Genomic DNA, 17,111 nt, shown 5'->3' on the forward strand with positions numbered 1-17,111 from the left:
CAGCACGGCCCCGGCTGCAGCTCAGCCCTGGGGGAATCTCCTTGCCCTTGCCTGTGGCACGGAGGCAAATCCCATCCTGTCCTTGTCCTTCCTCCCCCAGAGCAGGAGCTGAGCATGGAGAGCAGGGAGGACAAATGCCCGCGGCAGAACCTGGTGGAAGAGGCCGTTTTGAGCAGCTCCATGGCGCAGGAAGCCAACGGGGAGGAAAAGCCCCGGAGATGCCGCACGAGGAGGGGCTGCAAACGCAGCCGGCGGGGATCTGAGGGGGAAAGAGCCAGCCTGGGCCGGGAAGGCAGCCGGAGATGGAGCCAGAGCTCGGAGCTGGTGCTCCATGAGCAGCTCCATGATGGGGAGAAGCCTCACACGTTTGCGGAGTGTGGGAAGAGCTTCAGCTGTAGTTCCAACTTGTTTAAGCACCAGAGGACCCACACTGAGGAACGGCCCTACGAGTGTAATCAATGCAGGAAGAGGTTTTCCGACCAGCTCAAATCTCCTCAAGCACCAGCGCATGCACACAGGAGAGGCCCTTCCACTGCCCCGACTGCGGGCAGGGCTTCAGGCAGAACCACCATCTTGTCAGGCACCAGCTCATCCACACTGGGGAGAGGCCCCATGAGTGTGGGGAATGTGAGAAGAGCTTCAGCCAGAGCTCCAGCCTGATCCAGCACCAGAGGATCCACAGTGAGGAGAGGCCCTACGAGTGTGATCAATGCAGGAAGAGGTTTCCGACCAGCTCCCATCTCCTCCAGCACCAGCGGATTCACACAGAGGAGAGGCCCTTCCGCTGCCCCGACTGTGGGAAGGGATTCAAGCACAACTCCACCCTCGTCACTCACCAGCGCATCCACACAGGGGAGAGGCCCTACGAGTGTCCCCAGTGTGGGAAGAGCTTCTCCAGCAGCTCTCACTTGACCCGACACCAACGGAGGCACCGGTAAGGGAAGCCCTATGAGTGCCCCGAGTGCGGGCAGAGCTTCGTGCGCTGCTCCAGCTCCATTCCCACTGGAGGAGGCACTTTGTGCACAGCCCTGGTGCCCCTCATTCCCTGTGATCCATGTTGGGAATACACCTGGCTGTTTCTACTTTTAATTTCACCCTAATTTTTTTCTATTCTCCATCTCTCTGCACTCCAAAAACCAAGAGAGATGGATCTGTCACCTCAAAACCACTCAAATCCCAGTGAAAACAGCTCAATCTTACCCCAAAAGGCTCAAACCCACCTCAAAAATCTCAGTCCCACACCAAACTCATTCAATTCCACAGCCACCAGGCTGAGATGTGGTTGGGAGATGATTTAGAGTCATGGGGTCTCAGTTAGAGTGGTGGGATGGAGATTTGTGGGGCTGGGTGTGTGGGATGTATTTGATAGCAAATAAAACTCTGAGACTTACTGATTTCTCTCCCATTCATGTTCAGTCTGTTGCAGTTCTGTTTGCAGAGTGCCGCCTTCTCAGCTCATTGTCTTTGTGTCCCCTTTTCTCTCCTGCCTCTCTTTGCCTGCTCTGTTTCTCTCTCAGTGTCTCCCTTGACCCAGGGACCACCAAATACCCTCCTTTGTTTTATTGCCTCAGTGACCACCAAAGACCCTCCCCTGATTTAATTGACCCTGCCCTGATTTAATTGACCCCTCTGTCCCCACAGACCGTCCCCTGATTATTTATTATTTTATTTCCCAATAATTATTTTAATTGCCAGTCCCAGGAGCTGAAGTCCTGAAGGCTGGCAGGGAAATGTCTCTGTAGGATTTTGCTCCATTTGCCTTCAAGGGCAGGAACATCTTTTTCTATCTGGGAGCTGGAATTCCAGACTTTTGGAATGTGTGCAGGGCAATAAGGACTGGGATCAAAAATGTACTGGGATCAATTAGGGACTGGGATCAAATAGGGACTGGGCTCAGTTAGGGACTGGGATTAAATAGGGACTCTATCAAATATGGAGTGGGATCAAATATGGACTGGTATCATTTGGACTGGGATCAAATATGGAACTAGGATCAAACAGGGACTGGGATTAAATATGGATTGGGATCAAATATGGACTGGGATCAGATATGGACTGGGATCAAATGGATTGGGATCAAATAGGGACTGGGATCAACTATGGACTGGGATCATCCTGACTGGGATAAACTGGACTGAGATTATAGAGACTGGGATCATATAGGGACTTGGACCAAGTAGGGACAGGGATCAAACATGGACTGGATTAAATATAGACTGGGATCAGGTATGGACAGGGATTGTACAGACTGGGATAAACTGGACTGAGATTATTAAAACCATATCAAATATAGACTGGGATCAAATATGGACTTGGATCAAATATGGATTGGGATCAAATATGGACTGGAAATAAATACAGACTGTGATCAAATGTGGACTGTGATCAAATATGGACTGGTTTCATTTGGACTGGGATCAAATATGGAACAAGGATGAAATAGGGACTGGGATTAAATATAGATTGGGATCAAATAGAATGGGATTAAATAGGGACTGCTGTCAAATATGGACTCAGATCCAATATGGACTTTGATCATCCTGACTGGGATAAAATGGACTGAAATTATATAGACTGGGATCAAATATGGACTGTGTTCCTACAGACTGGGATAAACTGAAGGGATCAAATATGGACTGGGATCAAATGTGGAATGGGAGCATTTGGACTGCGATCAAATATGGAACTAGGATCAAATATGGACTGGGATTAAATATGGATTGGGATCACCTATAGACTGGGATCAACTAGGGACTGGGATCCTTCAGATTGGGATCCTACAGACTGGGATAAACTGGACTGGGATCAACTATGGACTGTGGGAGAGGCTAACAGCAGGCCTGTTAGCTAAGGGAGCGAGAAGAAGAAGAAGCTGATAAGGAGCTTTCTCCAAGGCTGTAACCAAGGAGATTGAGAGAAGAAAGATAAGAGCACTTTGCAGCTGGACGAAGCATTTTTAGAGAGTTAGATGAAGTCACTATAACTTTTCACCAATAGCATGGTATTGACTTATTGCAGCCAATAGTTAAGGTAGAAGAAGGGTAAACAATTGGAAAGTGTATAAAAGATCAGCCATGTTCACTAATAAAGTGTCGCCAACTGAGACTGCTTGTGGTCTCTGCTTTGTGTTGTGACCGCCTCGACTGCAACAATGGACTGCGACCAAATAATGACTGGGGTCAAATATGGATTGGGAGTAAATACAGACTGGAACCAAATATAGACTGGAATCATCCTGACTGGGATGAACTGGACTGAGATTATAGGGACTGGGATCAAATATGGACTGGGATTAAATATGGATTGGGATCAGCTATGGGCTGGGATCAAATATGGACTGGGATTGTACAGACTGGGATGAACTGGACTGAGATTATTTAGACTGTGATCAAATATGAGCTGGGATCAAATATGAATTGGGATAAAAAATGGACTCGGATCAAATATGGACTAAAATCAACTATGCACTGGGATAAACTGGAGTGGGATCAAATCAGGACTGGGATAAACTTTGGACTGGGATCAAATATGGACTAGGATAAACTATGGACTGGGATTAAATATGGACTGGGATCAAATATGGATTGGGATCAAATGGACTGGGTTCCTACAGACTGGGATAAACTGGACTGAGATTATTTAGACTGGGATCAAATATGAACTAAGATCAACTATGGACTGGGATTAAATATGGACTGGGATCAAATAGGAACTGGGATCAAATACCGACTCAATCAAGCATGGACTGGGATCAAACACTGGCTGGGATTGTACAGACTGGGATAAACTGGACTGAGATTATTTAGACTGGGATCAAATATGGATTGGGATCCTATGGAGTGGGATCCTATGGATTGGGACCATACAAACTGGGATAAACAGGACTGGGATCAACTATGGACTGAGGTCAAATATGGACTGAGGTCACATTTGGACTGGGATCAGATAAGGACTGGGATCATTTGAACTGGGATCAAATATGGAACTAGGATCAAATATGGATTGGGATTAAATATGGATTTTGATCAAATGGACTTGAATCAAATACGGACTTTGATTAAATAGGGAGTGGGATCAAATATGGACTGGGACCATCCAGACCAGGACGGCTGAACCAGTTCTCCCAGTTGTCCCTAGTGTAGTCCTAGGCTCTCCCAGTATGATCCCAGTCTCTCCCAGCAGGGCCCCACTCTCTCCCACTTGCCCCCAGCATGTTCCCAGTTCCCCCAGCACATTCCCAGTCACTCCCAGTCTGGTCCCAGTCACCACTCATATGGTCTCAGACCCTCCCAGTATATCCCAGTTGCCCTGAACATTCTCGTAGTCATTGCCAGGCACTCCCAGTTCCCTCAGCTTGGTTCACTTGCCCCCAGTTTTATCCCAGTTGCTCCCAGTTGCTCTAATTATGCTCCCTGTTGGCTCCCAGCAGGGCCTGGTAGCTCCCAGTAACCCCCAGTCAGGGTCCAATCACACCCACTCTGCTCCCAGTAGATCCTAGTCACTTGCAGTCTAATCCCAGTTGCTCCCAGTCACTCCCAGTCTGATGCCAGTGCCCCCAGTGTGGTTTCAGTTGCTTCCAGTCAGGCCCAGTATGGGGGATGATGTGCAGGGTGTGTTCCCAGTCACTCTCAGATACTCCCAGTATTCATCCAGTCCCTCCCAGTATGACCCAAAGATGAGCCCAGTGTGCTCCCAGTCCCTGCCAGTATGAACCAGTTGTGCTCCACATGGTTCCAGTTGCTCTCTTTCACCCTCACTTTTGTTTCTGTCACTCCCAGTATCTCCCAGTGTACCCCAGTTCCCTCCAGCATCTTTCCAGTTCCTTCCAGTATGATCCCATTTGCTCCCAACCACTCCCATTCAGCCTCAGTGTAGTGGCACTTGCTGGCAGTATGATGCCAGTCACCTCTAGCATGATCCCAGTTCATACCAGTATAAGCCCAGCAGTTTCCAATCACCCCCAGTATGCACCCAGTCACTTCCAGTTGTTCCCAGTTGCTCCCAGCGTGTTCCCAGTTGCTCACAGCTGCTCTCAGTCACCCTCAGCATAATCCTGTCACTCCCAGTATATCCCATTTGCCCATAACATGGTCTCAATTGCTCCCTGCCAGCTCCTACTCACTCCCAGTATGGTCCCAGTATGATCTCAGTATGAGGAGCTGTGACCTTATCCAGCACCAGAGGACCCACAGTGGGGAACGGCCCTACGAGTGTGATCAATGCAGGAAGAGGTTTCCGACCAGCTCCCATCTCCTCCTGCACTATCGGATTCACACAGAGGAGAGGCCCTTCCGCTGCCCCGACTGCGGGAAGGGATTCAAGCACAACTCCACCCTCGTCACCCACCGGCACATCCACACTGGGGAGAGGCCCTACGAGTGTCCCCAGTGTGGGAAGAGCTTCTCCAGCAGCTCTCACTTGACCCGACACCAACGGAGGCACCACTAAGGGAAGCCCTGTGAGTGCCCCGAGTGCAGGCAGAGCTTCGTGCGCTGCTCCAGCTCCATCCCCCACTGGAGGAGGCACTTTGGGCACAGCCCTGGTCACTCACATTCCCTGTGATCCATGTTGGGAACACACCTGGCTGCTTCGCCTTTTTGTTTGGCCTTAATTTTTCCCCTTCTCCATCTCTCTGCACTCCAAAAGCAAAGAAAGGTCGATCTGTCACTTCAGAACTGTTGTGGTGTGCTGTGATGTCCCATTTTGGCCTTCCAGGTCACTTTCCCAGGTGTGCCTGTACGTCTATCCCTTCCCCCTTGCCCCCATGCTGAGTGAGTCCTGTCAATCAGGCTAAAGGTTCCAGCAAGGCGTCGTGTGGTTGGTCAAGTTCAAAGGATGCCCCTCAGGCCCAGGGGTCATTGGCCTGGCTGGGTGTCATCTTCCTCTGAGACCCTGCCCCTCTCACCTGGTTGGTGGCTCACCTGTACCTCCCCTCCCCCTGTCCCTGAGCTTAAAAAGGTGATCAGACCATGCGGTCATGGTTCTGTTGGAGCAGCTCCTCACGTTCAGACCTCTGTAACCATGGAATAAACCTCTGGACATTAAACCCTCCAGCAGAATCCTCTCCTTTTTCTCTTCACCATCGCCTGAAGCTATCCCTCCTGAGGTAACGGGGTCCCTTACAAGCCTGGACTTGTTCAGTGCCCAGCTGCAACCACCAGCAAGCCGAGGTATCTCTGCGGTGATACACCGCAGTTGCTGCCTTTGGCCCAGCAGCGAGGGTCAGACTGGCCCAGGCACAATCTAACTGGTAATATTGGGAGCCTTTTTTTTTTCCAATATTTGGCGTCCCTGAGGCGGGCAAAGCGACTCTGCAGCCCAAAACGGACCCGCAACACCTTGGAGAAGCTTTTGGCAGCTGTGCATCCAGCTGAAAGGGGCTTTGGTTGCAACGCGCTCGGCTAGAGACTTAGGGAATATTCCCACAAGAAGTTTCGTGGACTGTTCGGCGCCTCTGGAAAGCCCAGCTCCTTTCTGGTGAGCAGATTTTCCAGAGGAAAGACAGGGGAGCCTCTCTCGCCCAAGAGAGGTCCTGTTCCGGTGAAGAGACCTGCCTGTACCCAGCCAGCTACAGCTTCCATTTCGGGTGAGTATCTCTGCTCTCGGTAGGGCAGGAGCTCAAAAACAGACTCTGCCGTGAGTTCTGTTCCTTTTTGCATTTGCATTTTTGGCTGCGCAGCCCCACAGACGGGAATTCATTGATTTCTAGCTATTAGCTTTCTGCCGCGTGTTTTGCTGTCTTTTGGAATTCGCGCGGGAGCTCTCTGCCCTTCCCTCCCGGCTCTGCAGGCTCGGCTCTCTCCACGTGGTCGAGAGATCTTTCTCTCTCTCTCTGTGCGGGGGAGGGGGGGCTCTCGGCTCTCTTGCCGCTGGGGGCTCTCTTTCTCTCTCTCTGTGGAGGAAGGGGGGTTCTCTGCACACGCGGCGCGGGGGGCCCCGGTTTCGGCTTGCCACGTGGCGTGGCTGCTCTCTCTGCTCCGCGGGGGGGTGCATTCCACAGCGGGGGAGGCTTTGTTTCTGCCTCAGCTCGGCAGGGCGTGCCCTGCTGCTGCTGCCCGGGAATTTTAAAAGCAGTATATACAGCTGCATTGTGAAGCTTTTGTCGGCTCGTTATCGCTTTCCTATCTGTGTTTTTTTTTTTTAGAAATCGGTAGCTGATTTTGGCTTTGTTTTTGGTCAGGCGGGATTTAGTACTTTGCTTTTTACATCTAACATGGGTTTGAAACTCAGCATTGTACAAAAAGGAGTGTATTATAATATTGTTAGCATTTTAAATAGTGGTAATGTGAAGTTCTCAAAGGGAAAATTGAAACAGTTTATAAGATGGCTTTTCCTCCACTTCCCACAAATCTCCCCTGAAGAAATCCACAATATTCAATTCTGGGATAAAGTTGGAAATGAATTAATAACCTTAGGACAATCTAGCAATGCACCCTCAGCTAAATTTGTGTTTTGGAGTTTACAAATTCGTACAGCATTGCTCAAACAAAAGGAAATGGAGAAAAAGCCAAATGTAAAGCCATGTACCCCTGCTCTCCCTGTTTCTCCCTCTCCTAATTCTAAAACCCCTAAACCTCTTTCCCCAAAACTTAGTATTTTAAACAGATCAAACTCATTGGGAAGTCGACGCCCAAAGTCTGTTGAAATGCCTGAGTTGCCCTATCCACAAGGCCCTGGCCAGGCTGCGTGGAATCTTTCCCAATCCCCTGTGTCCCATCCTCTGAAACCCACAGCACGTGTTAGCTTTGCAGAGAGTAGTGATGCCCAAAATGGCCCCCAGCCCCTAGGGGGTTCACAAGATGGTGGATGCCACGTGGCATCTTCCCAAACCTGGTCTTCTTCTTCCCAAAATCCCCTTAAGCATCCCAAAACTCCAGCCCCATCCCCCTCTCCTCCTGTTCCTCGTGACACCTTCCCCCCTCCCCCTCCATTTCCTGCAGTACCCTCAGCTCCGCCCCTCTACACCTCCCAGGGGGCGTCTGCTGACGTGATGTCACCAGGTGTCCCCGCCCCCTGCTTGCCCCCTGACCCCGCCCCTTGTTCCCACGGTTTCCCCGCCCCTTGCCGGCCCCCTGTCCCCACCCCCTCCCCGAGTTCCCAAGGTGGGGACACACCCACTGCCATCCCCCAAACCTGTATCTGTGATCCCAATGCTTCTGTTTCAAGGGATACAGAGCAGGGAACAGCAGACCCAATGCATAGTCCCATGTTGTCACTGGCTCCTGTTACCTTTCAGCCTGCTGCTCAGGGGGGAGCAGCTCCAACTGCTAATTGGAGTTCTTTTGGACGGCAATTGATTAAAGAGATCTGTAAGTCTCATAAAGAATATGGTCCACACAGTCCATATTTCCGTGGCCTTTTAAATTCTGAATTGAGTAGGAATGTAGTGATTCCACATGATTTAAAACAGCTTTTTTCCTGTCTCATGACCTCCACGGAATTTAAATTATGGGAAATAGCATGGAAACAAATGCTAAAAGATGCTCTCCCAGGCTTGCATGCTGATCCAAACACAGCCAAAGACAACAGTGGTAACCCTATCACCATTGAGCACCTCTGTGGTGAGGGCCAATGGTCTTCTCCCTCGATCCAAGCTACTGCAATTCCTGCAGAAACACTCGAAAAAGTAAAGGAAGCAGCTGAAAAAGCATTCTTTTCCCTACAACCTGAGGGGCCTTTTGAGCCCTATAGTAAAATTAAACAGCTACCATCAGAGCCTTTTTTGAAATTTGTAGAAAGGTTAACTAGAGCTATTGAAATACAAGTTAAAAAAGAGAATGCTAGGGAAGCAATTTTAGAAGAAATGGCGTTTACAAATGCAAATAATCAGTGTCAAACGGCAATCCTGAGCCTTCCTTTTCAACCTTCTCCAACGTTAAAAGATATGCTTCTAGTGTGTAACAGGAAAGTGCCTCTGATGAGTGTAGCTGAAGACACCAGACCAAGGCTGCTGCCAAGACCACCCCAGCGTGTCGCCGTTGCCAGCCCTGCGCCTTTCCCCTCATCACAGCAGTACCCTGGGCAGCAGCGGAGACCAGCAATGGTTGAGCCCACAAAACCATGCCTGCTTTGTAACAACCTAGGGCACTGGAGTAACCAGTGCCCCCTGAAAAGGGAATTTGATGAATTTAGAAATGGCAGGGGAGGAGAACTACAAGCCCTCCCTGGGGGTCAACAACAACAAAAAAACTAAAGAGCCAGCGCCGGCCTGCCAGGCGCGCAGACACAAAAAGAGCAGGCCAAGGGAATAAGGGTAGCAAAACAAATCAAGCGTGCGATAATATTAATGATTGTGTAAGTGAAGCAGGTGCTTCAAAGACTGTGTATGATTTAGGTGATCCTGTGTTAACCACGTCTTCTGTCAATGAGCCTTACAGGTTGCAGCTGACTGAGTCACTCCATCTGGAGGACACTGATTGGCATTTTGTGTCTGTAAATCCTGAACAGAAAGGTACTTGGAACTGGATTAGTTGTAAGTACATCGTCATTGGGGACACCAAACACACACCACAAGAGATCGAAATTGCTCCAGGAATGACAACATCAGATCCTGAGCAATTCGTTCTCGGCCTGCATTGTTTCCACCCACCCCTGTTTCTTCCCAAAGGACAAATTGTTGCACAAGCTATCCCTGTGCCATCTTTACCTGAAAATATCAAAAAACAAGGGCCCACAGTCGCCCGGGTCCAAGTTATTGGAAAAGACAAACCCAAATTATGGTGTAATGTCACTGGGGGTGGGGAGTCTAAACGCATTGAGATGCTTGTAGACACAGGTGCAGACTGCACAGTGATTCCAGTACAAGACTGGCCAGCACATTGGCCTTTGCAAAATGTTGCCGGTCACCTTCAAGGTGTAGGAGGTCTGCAATTGGCAAGACAATCCAAAAGCATTATTCAATTTGAGGGACCAAACGGACAATTGGCTAATATCCGTCCATTTGTGTTGGATTATTCAGAACCTTTGTTAGGGAGAGATTTAATGGCCCAGTGGGGTGTCACAATTGATATTCCAGACTCTCCACAGCATATTTGTACAGCAGTCACTGAACAACAGCGCCCCACCCCAAAACTGAAGTGGATAACAGACAAACCAGTTCAGGTGAAACAGTGGCCGCTAAGTAAACAAAAAATAAAGGTGCTTGAAGAACTAGTGGAAGAGCAACTAAAAAAGGGCCACATTGTGGAGACCATGTCCCCATGGAACTCTCCAGTGTTTGTCATCCAAAAAGCTGACAAAAAGAGATGGCGGCTCCTCTGCGACCTCCGACAAATTAATAATGTAATTGAAGATATGGGTTCTCCCCAACCTGGTATGCCATCCCCAACAATGCTTCCCCAAGATTGGAAATTAGCTGTTATTGATATTAAGGATTGTTTTTTCCAAATCCCCTTGCACCCTGACGATGCACCGCGTTTTGCATTCTCAGTCCCTTCTATTAATATGGAATCCCCTATGAAAAGGTACCATTGGACCGTTCTTCCTCAGGGATTAAAGGTATCTCCAGCTATTTGCCAGTGGTATGTGTCTTTCCTGCTTTCCCCAGTACGTGCAGCCGCAGAGAAGGCCATCATCTATCATTATATGGATGATATCCTTGTGTGTGCCCCCAATGATGATTTACTCACGCATGCGCTTGACCTAACGATCGATGCATTGATTGTTGCAGGGTTCGAGCTCCAGGAAAAGAAAATTCAAAAGATGCCACCTTGGAAGTATTTGGGCTTAGAAATTGGAAATAGGACCATTGTTCCTCAAAAATTAGAAATCAATCCAAAGATCAAGACCCTTGCGGATGTCCACAAGTTGTGTGGGTCTTTGAATTGGGTAAGACCATGGCTCGGTCTGACTAACAAAGACCTTGCCCCTCTTTTCAATTTATTGAAAGGGGGAGAGGACCCAGGTGCTCCTAGGTCTATTACCCCAGAGGCACGGAAAGCTCTAGAAAAGGTTCAGATTGCAATGTCCACAAGACAGGCCAACCGATGCCGGCCTGACCTGCCATTCAAATTTATCATCCTAGGTAAGTTGCCACATCTCCATGGAATTATTTTCCAGTGGGAGGAAAAACAAACACCTAAGGCAAAGAACACACCAAAAAAGGACCGGGACCAGAGGGACCCTCTCTTGATCATAGAATGGGTTTTCCTCAATCACAAAAGGTCCAAGAGACTGACAAAGCCTCAGGAGCTGGTAGCAGAACTGATCCGAAAAGCAAGGACCCGGATCAGGGAGTTAGCAGGATGTGATTTTAAGTGCATTCACATTCCAGTTGAGTTAAAATCAGGTCAAAATACTATGAAAATACTGGAACAATTGTTTCAAGAAAATGAAGTGTTGCAGTTTGCTCTGGATTCCTACTCAGGACAAATTTCGGTAGTGCGGCCCGCTCACAAATTGTTCGAACAAGATGTTCAATTTACCTTAAAACTGAGAAGTGCTCTAAGTAGGAGACCTTTAAAAAGGGCTCTAACTGTCTTCACAGATGCATCCGGGAGGTCCCACAAGTCTGTTATGACTTGGAAGGATCCTCAAACCCAGCAGTGGGAGACAGACATTGCTGAGGTGGAAGGTTCACCTCAGGTTGCTGAATTGGCTGCAGTTGTTAGGGCCTTTGAAAGGTTCTCAGAACCATTTAATCTGATTACAGACTCTGCATATGTGGCAGGAGTAGTATCCAGGGCAGATCAAGCAATACTGCAAGATGTGTCTAACATCGCACTTTTCGAATTGCTCTCAAAGCTGGTAAAGTTAGTCACTCACCGAGAGCAACCATTTTATGTGATGCACGTCAGGTCACACACTGACTTGCCAGGGTTTATTGCTGAAGGCAACAGAAGGGCAGATGCTCTTGCTGCACCTGCAGTGATGGCCACTCTCCCAAATGTTTTTGAACAGGCAAAAATCAGCCACCAGCTTTTCCACCAAAATGCACCTGGCCTGGTTCGTCAGTTTAACATCACTCGAGAACAGGCCAAAGCGATTGTGGCCACATGCCCAAATTGCCAACAACATGCACTCCCTACAGTGAGTACGGGAGCAAACCCAAGGGGACTGAACAGTTGTGAACTGTGGCAAACAGATATAACACACATACAGTCTTTTGGGCGGCAGAAATATGTTCATGTTAGTGTAGATACCTTTTCTGGAGCGGTCTATGCTTCTGCCCACACAGGAGAATCATCTATTGATGCTACTAAGCACCTCTTGCAGGCTTTTTCTTTCATGGGCATCCCCAAGGAGCTGAAAACTGATAATGGGCCTGCTTACAAATCCAAGGAATTCGGGAGCTTCCTGCAGCAATGGGGAGTAGAGCACAAAACTGGCATCCCCTACTCCCCTACAGGTCAAGCCATTGTAGAAAGAACTCACCGTGATCTTAAAAGGGTCCTGGACCAGCAACAACAGGTTCTGAAGGTAGAACCTCCCCACATCTGGTTATCCAGGGCGCTATTCACAATAAATTTTCTGAATTGTTCTTTTGACAGCCTAAACCCACCCATCCTACGCCACTTTGGGGGGAGCAATCATAGGTTAATTAAGGAAAAACCTCCAGTTTTAGTAAAGGACCCTGAGACTTGGAAAATGGTGGGACCTTACAAATTGGTTACTTGGGGACGTGGATATGCCTGTGTGTCCACCCCCTCTGGTTTAAGGTGGGTCCCTTCCAAATGGGTAAAGCCCTATGTTCCCAAGGTCTCAGAGAAATCTACAGAAGCACCCCAGGTTGCTCATGCTGCCTGGAGAAGAAAACGCCGCCCGTGTTCTCTGGAGGAAATTCCATTTAAGCCTCCTATCTGGAATAGTTTATAATATATGTTTGTTTCAAGTTTTTGTACCAGTTTAGATCCCACTGTTCATGTGTAGCCTCGAGACGCCATGAGACCGAGCCTGCTTCTCGTCCTACTCGTGATCATCCCACCTGTGACCTCCTGCATAGTGCCTCAGCCCAAACCACGTATGGACTACCTTGACAACGGCTCTCAGACATCAACAGAGAAACTGACGACTGGCTGAATGAACTGTTCAAAGGCTGGGGACTCTCGGGCTGGTTGGGATCTATTCTGAAAACTCTGTTTTTAGTGCTGTTTATTTTAGTTATAGTTATTGTAGTTTTTAGCATTGTTTTTGGACTAATCAAACGCATGGTTCTCAAGTTAGTTTCAAGCTCATCTCCCCCTCCTGAGGTCTACCATTTGGAAGCCCTCAGTGCTCCAATGGATGACCTAGAAGCCTCAGTGGAAAACACTGACCCTCCTGTAGAGGAAGAACTGATTTACCAACCATGGTTTGGCAATCATTCTGCACCACAAACATAGTCCTCTTCTTTTTAAACAAAACTAGGGGGAGATGTTGTGGTGTGCTGTGATGTCCCATTTTGGCCTTCCAGGTCACTTTCCCAGGTGTGCCTGTACGTCTATCCCTTCCCCCTTGCCCCCATGCTGAGTGAGTCCTGTCAATCAGGCTGAACGTTCCAGCAAGGCGTCGTGTGGTTGGTCAAGTTCAAAGGATGCCCCTCAGGCCCAGGGGTCATTGGCCTGGCTGGGTGTCATCTTCCTCTGAGACCCTGCCCCTCTCACCTGGTTGGTGGCTCACCTGTACCTCCCCTCCCCCTGTCCCTGAGCTTAAAAAGGTGATCAGACCATGCGGTCATGGTTCTGTTGGAGCAGCTCCTCACGTTCAGACCTCTGTAACCATGGAATAAACCTCTGGACATTAAACCCTCCAGCAGAATCCTCTCCTTTTTCTCTTCACCATCGCCTGAAGCTATCCCTCCTGAGGTAACGGGGTCCCTTACAAGCCTGGACTTGTTCAGTGCCCAGCTGCAACCACCAGCAAGCCGAGGCATCACTGGGGTGATACACCGCAGTTGCTGCCTTTGGCCCAGCAGCGAGGGTCAGACTGGCCCAGGCACAATCTAACTGGTAATATTGGGAGCCTTTTTTTCCAATACAGAACCACTCAAGTCCCAGTGAAAACAATTGATTTTTAACACATCCCGGGGGGTGCCTGTGTTTGGGTTTTTTGGGGGGGATGTTTGCAGCTGGCAGGGCTCCAAAGCCGAGCTGCAGATGGCCCTCAGGGTGACATTGGGGGGTCCTGACACTGGCAGTGGCTGCTCCCAGTATGTGAAAAATACATATTTTATGATTGGCTTTTTGCAAATATTAAAATGAATATTATATGTCTTGTGTTAGAAAGTAATGCCGTATTAATTCTCTTTAGTAGTGTGTTAAATATAGCTTTAGGTTATAAAAATGTTGAAATAGAAACTGTGCTATGTAGGATTCTTTTTTAAAGTAAGGACTTGCAGCAAGATAGCAGCCACAGGACACCTAAATCTTCCAGAGAAAATGAATTTATTGCCTTCTTATCATAAGAAACTAATCCTTCCCACCTTGAAGGCACTGTTAGGATTCAGAGGAAGATGATGACGATGACCAGGCGGAATCCTGTATTAGAATGGAATTTATGCATCATGTATGACATGTATGAATATGCAACAGGCTATTGTTTTTAAGGGTTAATTCTTTGTTACCGGGGGTCATTTTTCAGGCTTGCGGTGCCCAGAAAAAGGTACCCGGATGTCTGTAACTCTTTGTCTCTATTGTCTCATATTGTCCTAATTCAAATTGTCCAAATTATTATTACTCTAATTATATTACTATTTTTATAAACATTTTATTAATATTAAACTTGTAAAATTGTAAAAACAAGTGATTGGCGTTTTTCACACTGCACATCTCATTCCAGTGCTGCTTGTGGGGAACCTTTCCTTGCACAGCCCTGAGGATCCCCCCCAGCCCAGGCTCCCAGCAGCTCCACGCCTAGCCAGGAGGAGCAGCCGGGCCAGGGCTGATGGGGCGTCTCCCCAGATGTGGCCCCCACTGGTGACACAGCCGGACACCTGGGAGGCTGACACAGGCTTTATTGTCCACCAGCATCCCAGGAGGGAGCAGGAAATCCTCCTGCAGACGCTGATTCCGGAGCCTTGCGGCTCTTCCTTGTCTCCAGGAACTTCTGTCAAGCCCCAGTGAAAGTTCGGTGCCACGTTGTTCCACAGCCTCACAACAGTCTACTGGCTCCCATGAGGTCCCTCTGTGTCCCGCTGCAGCCTTGGCTTCATCAGGTCTCCTGGCTTCCATCAGGGTCTCCTGGCTTCCATCAGGGTCTCCTGGCTCCATCATGCTCCACTCTGTCCCAAGGGGCATCCGCAGCTCAGCTTTGGAGCCCTGCAAGATCCAAAGGTTCCCCTCAAAAAACACCAGCCCAGGGACCCGCAGGATATTTGGGCTGAGCTCCCGCTCCCCAGGCACCTGCACGGAACCCAAGTGACCGCTGGGACTCCATGGAATGTCCTGGAACAAACTGTGCCTGGTCAGACTAGGGTGCCCTGGAACACAGGTGCCACTGGGACACAGCCACTGCCCATGGAACTGAGTGTCCATGGTGACACTCAGCCTGATGGAACACTGGAGAACATTGTTACCCCATGGAATCTCTTGGAACCAGGTGTCCATGGGGACAGAGCTGGGCCTGATGGAACCTACTGGAACACAGGAGAACATTGTTACCTGTTGGAACCCTGGCTGCTGCTAATTTCGGATTTTCTGAGCTGACAGACACTGACCCCCAAGAGAACACTGCATTTGATCTGAGGCTGTGGAGAAGGCTTCCAAAATGGAATGATAGAACTGGGATTATGGGTGTGGAGTTTGAATAGAAGGGTGTAATATCACAGGGTGGAAAACTTGGAGTTTAAGGTTTTAGAATATAGTAATATATACAAAGCAAGATGGAGGTTTTAGGGTGGAGGCTGATCCTTTTTCTTTGCCTTCTTCTTCTACTTCTTCTTCCTCTTCTTCCTCCTCCTCCTCCTTCTCCTTCTCCTTCTCCTTCTTCTTCTTCTTCTTCTTCTTCTTCTTCTTCTTCTTCTTCTTCTTCTTTTCTTTCTCTCCTCCCTCTCCTCCTCCTCCTTCTCCTTCTCCTTCTCCTCCTCCTTCTCCTTCTCCTTCTCCTTCTCCTTCTCCTTCTCCTTCTCCTTCTCCTTCTCCTTCTCCTTCTCCTTCTCCTTCTTCTCCTTCTCCTTCTCCTTCTCCTTCTCCTTCTCCTTCTCCTTCTCCTTCTCCTTCTCCTTCTCCTTCTCCTTCTCCTGTTCCTCTTCCTCCTTGAGTTTGGGTGGTATTGTGTAATTGGATAAAAAAGTCCCCATTGTTAGGCATGGGTGGTTGGTTATTGGGTTAAAAGTAAAAACAATTTAGGTGTTATTTGTTAATTGGACAGTTTATTCTTAAAAGACCTTGCAGAGAGAGAGATGGGGCTCCATTTTTACCTTGTTAGTGAAGTGCTGCAGAACTCACAGCTTGTGAGACTGTTCTAGAGACAAGAGCTAATGAACACCTGAGTCCAAACAAGAAATTCTGTCTTGGGATTTCGTCCCGACCTTGGCAGAAAAGAAGCAAAAGAATTGACTGTTACCCCACGGAATCTCATGGAACCAGGTGCCCACTGTTTCACGGTGCAGCCTCAGAGAGTGGTGAGACCATTGTGCCACAATGGAATATCCTGAAACCAAGGCTCCCTTGTGATAAACCTGGGCTTTATGAAACCAGGGACACCACTGGGATGCAATGGAATCTCGAGGAACCAAGGGTCAACTGTCAACACATCAGCTTCTCAGGAAACCACGGAGAGCACTGTGACACAGAGAGAGGCCTCATGGGACCCAGGAGACCATGGTGACACTGTGGAATCTCATGGAACCAAGTGTGAATTGTCACCCAGGAGACCATGGTGACACGATGGTGGAATCTCAACTCTGAATTGTTACCTGGACTCAGGAGACCACGGTGACACCTTGGTGGAATGTTGAAGATTGCAATGCGAGATGTTTTCCATTACCATCTGCATGGCAGATTATATTTTGTCGAGTGGGCAGTTTGCCTTCTCTCTCTCTCTTTGAGTGACCACAATCACTCCTCCCTCGGAAGGGGACATCTGCTGATAACAGACTATCGAATGTCACTGCATGACTGATAAGAACTCTAAATCCCATTGTGAGATGCTCTGCCCAGAGGGAGGAGCCAAGCATTCCCACCCAGATATAATCC

The 17,111-nt window shown here is 48.7% G+C and overlaps 1 protein-coding gene and 1 pseudogene across 1 annotated transcript in view; both read left to right on the forward strand.

The window, feature by feature from the left end:
• LOC131093416 (zinc finger protein OZF-like) overlaps window positions 1-17,111 on the forward strand; it is a 71,916-nt gene that overhangs the window by 82 nt on the left and 54,723 nt on the right. The window lies entirely within an intron of this gene.
• On the forward strand, window positions 48-5,584 carry LOC131093410 (zinc finger protein 436-like; annotated as a pseudogene).

This window comes from Melospiza georgiana, chromosome 25, assembly GCF_028018845.1.
Source record: "Melospiza georgiana isolate bMelGeo1 chromosome 25, bMelGeo1.pri, whole genome shotgun sequence".
Taxonomy (NCBI): domain Eukaryota; kingdom Metazoa; phylum Chordata; class Aves; order Passeriformes; family Passerellidae; genus Melospiza; species Melospiza georgiana.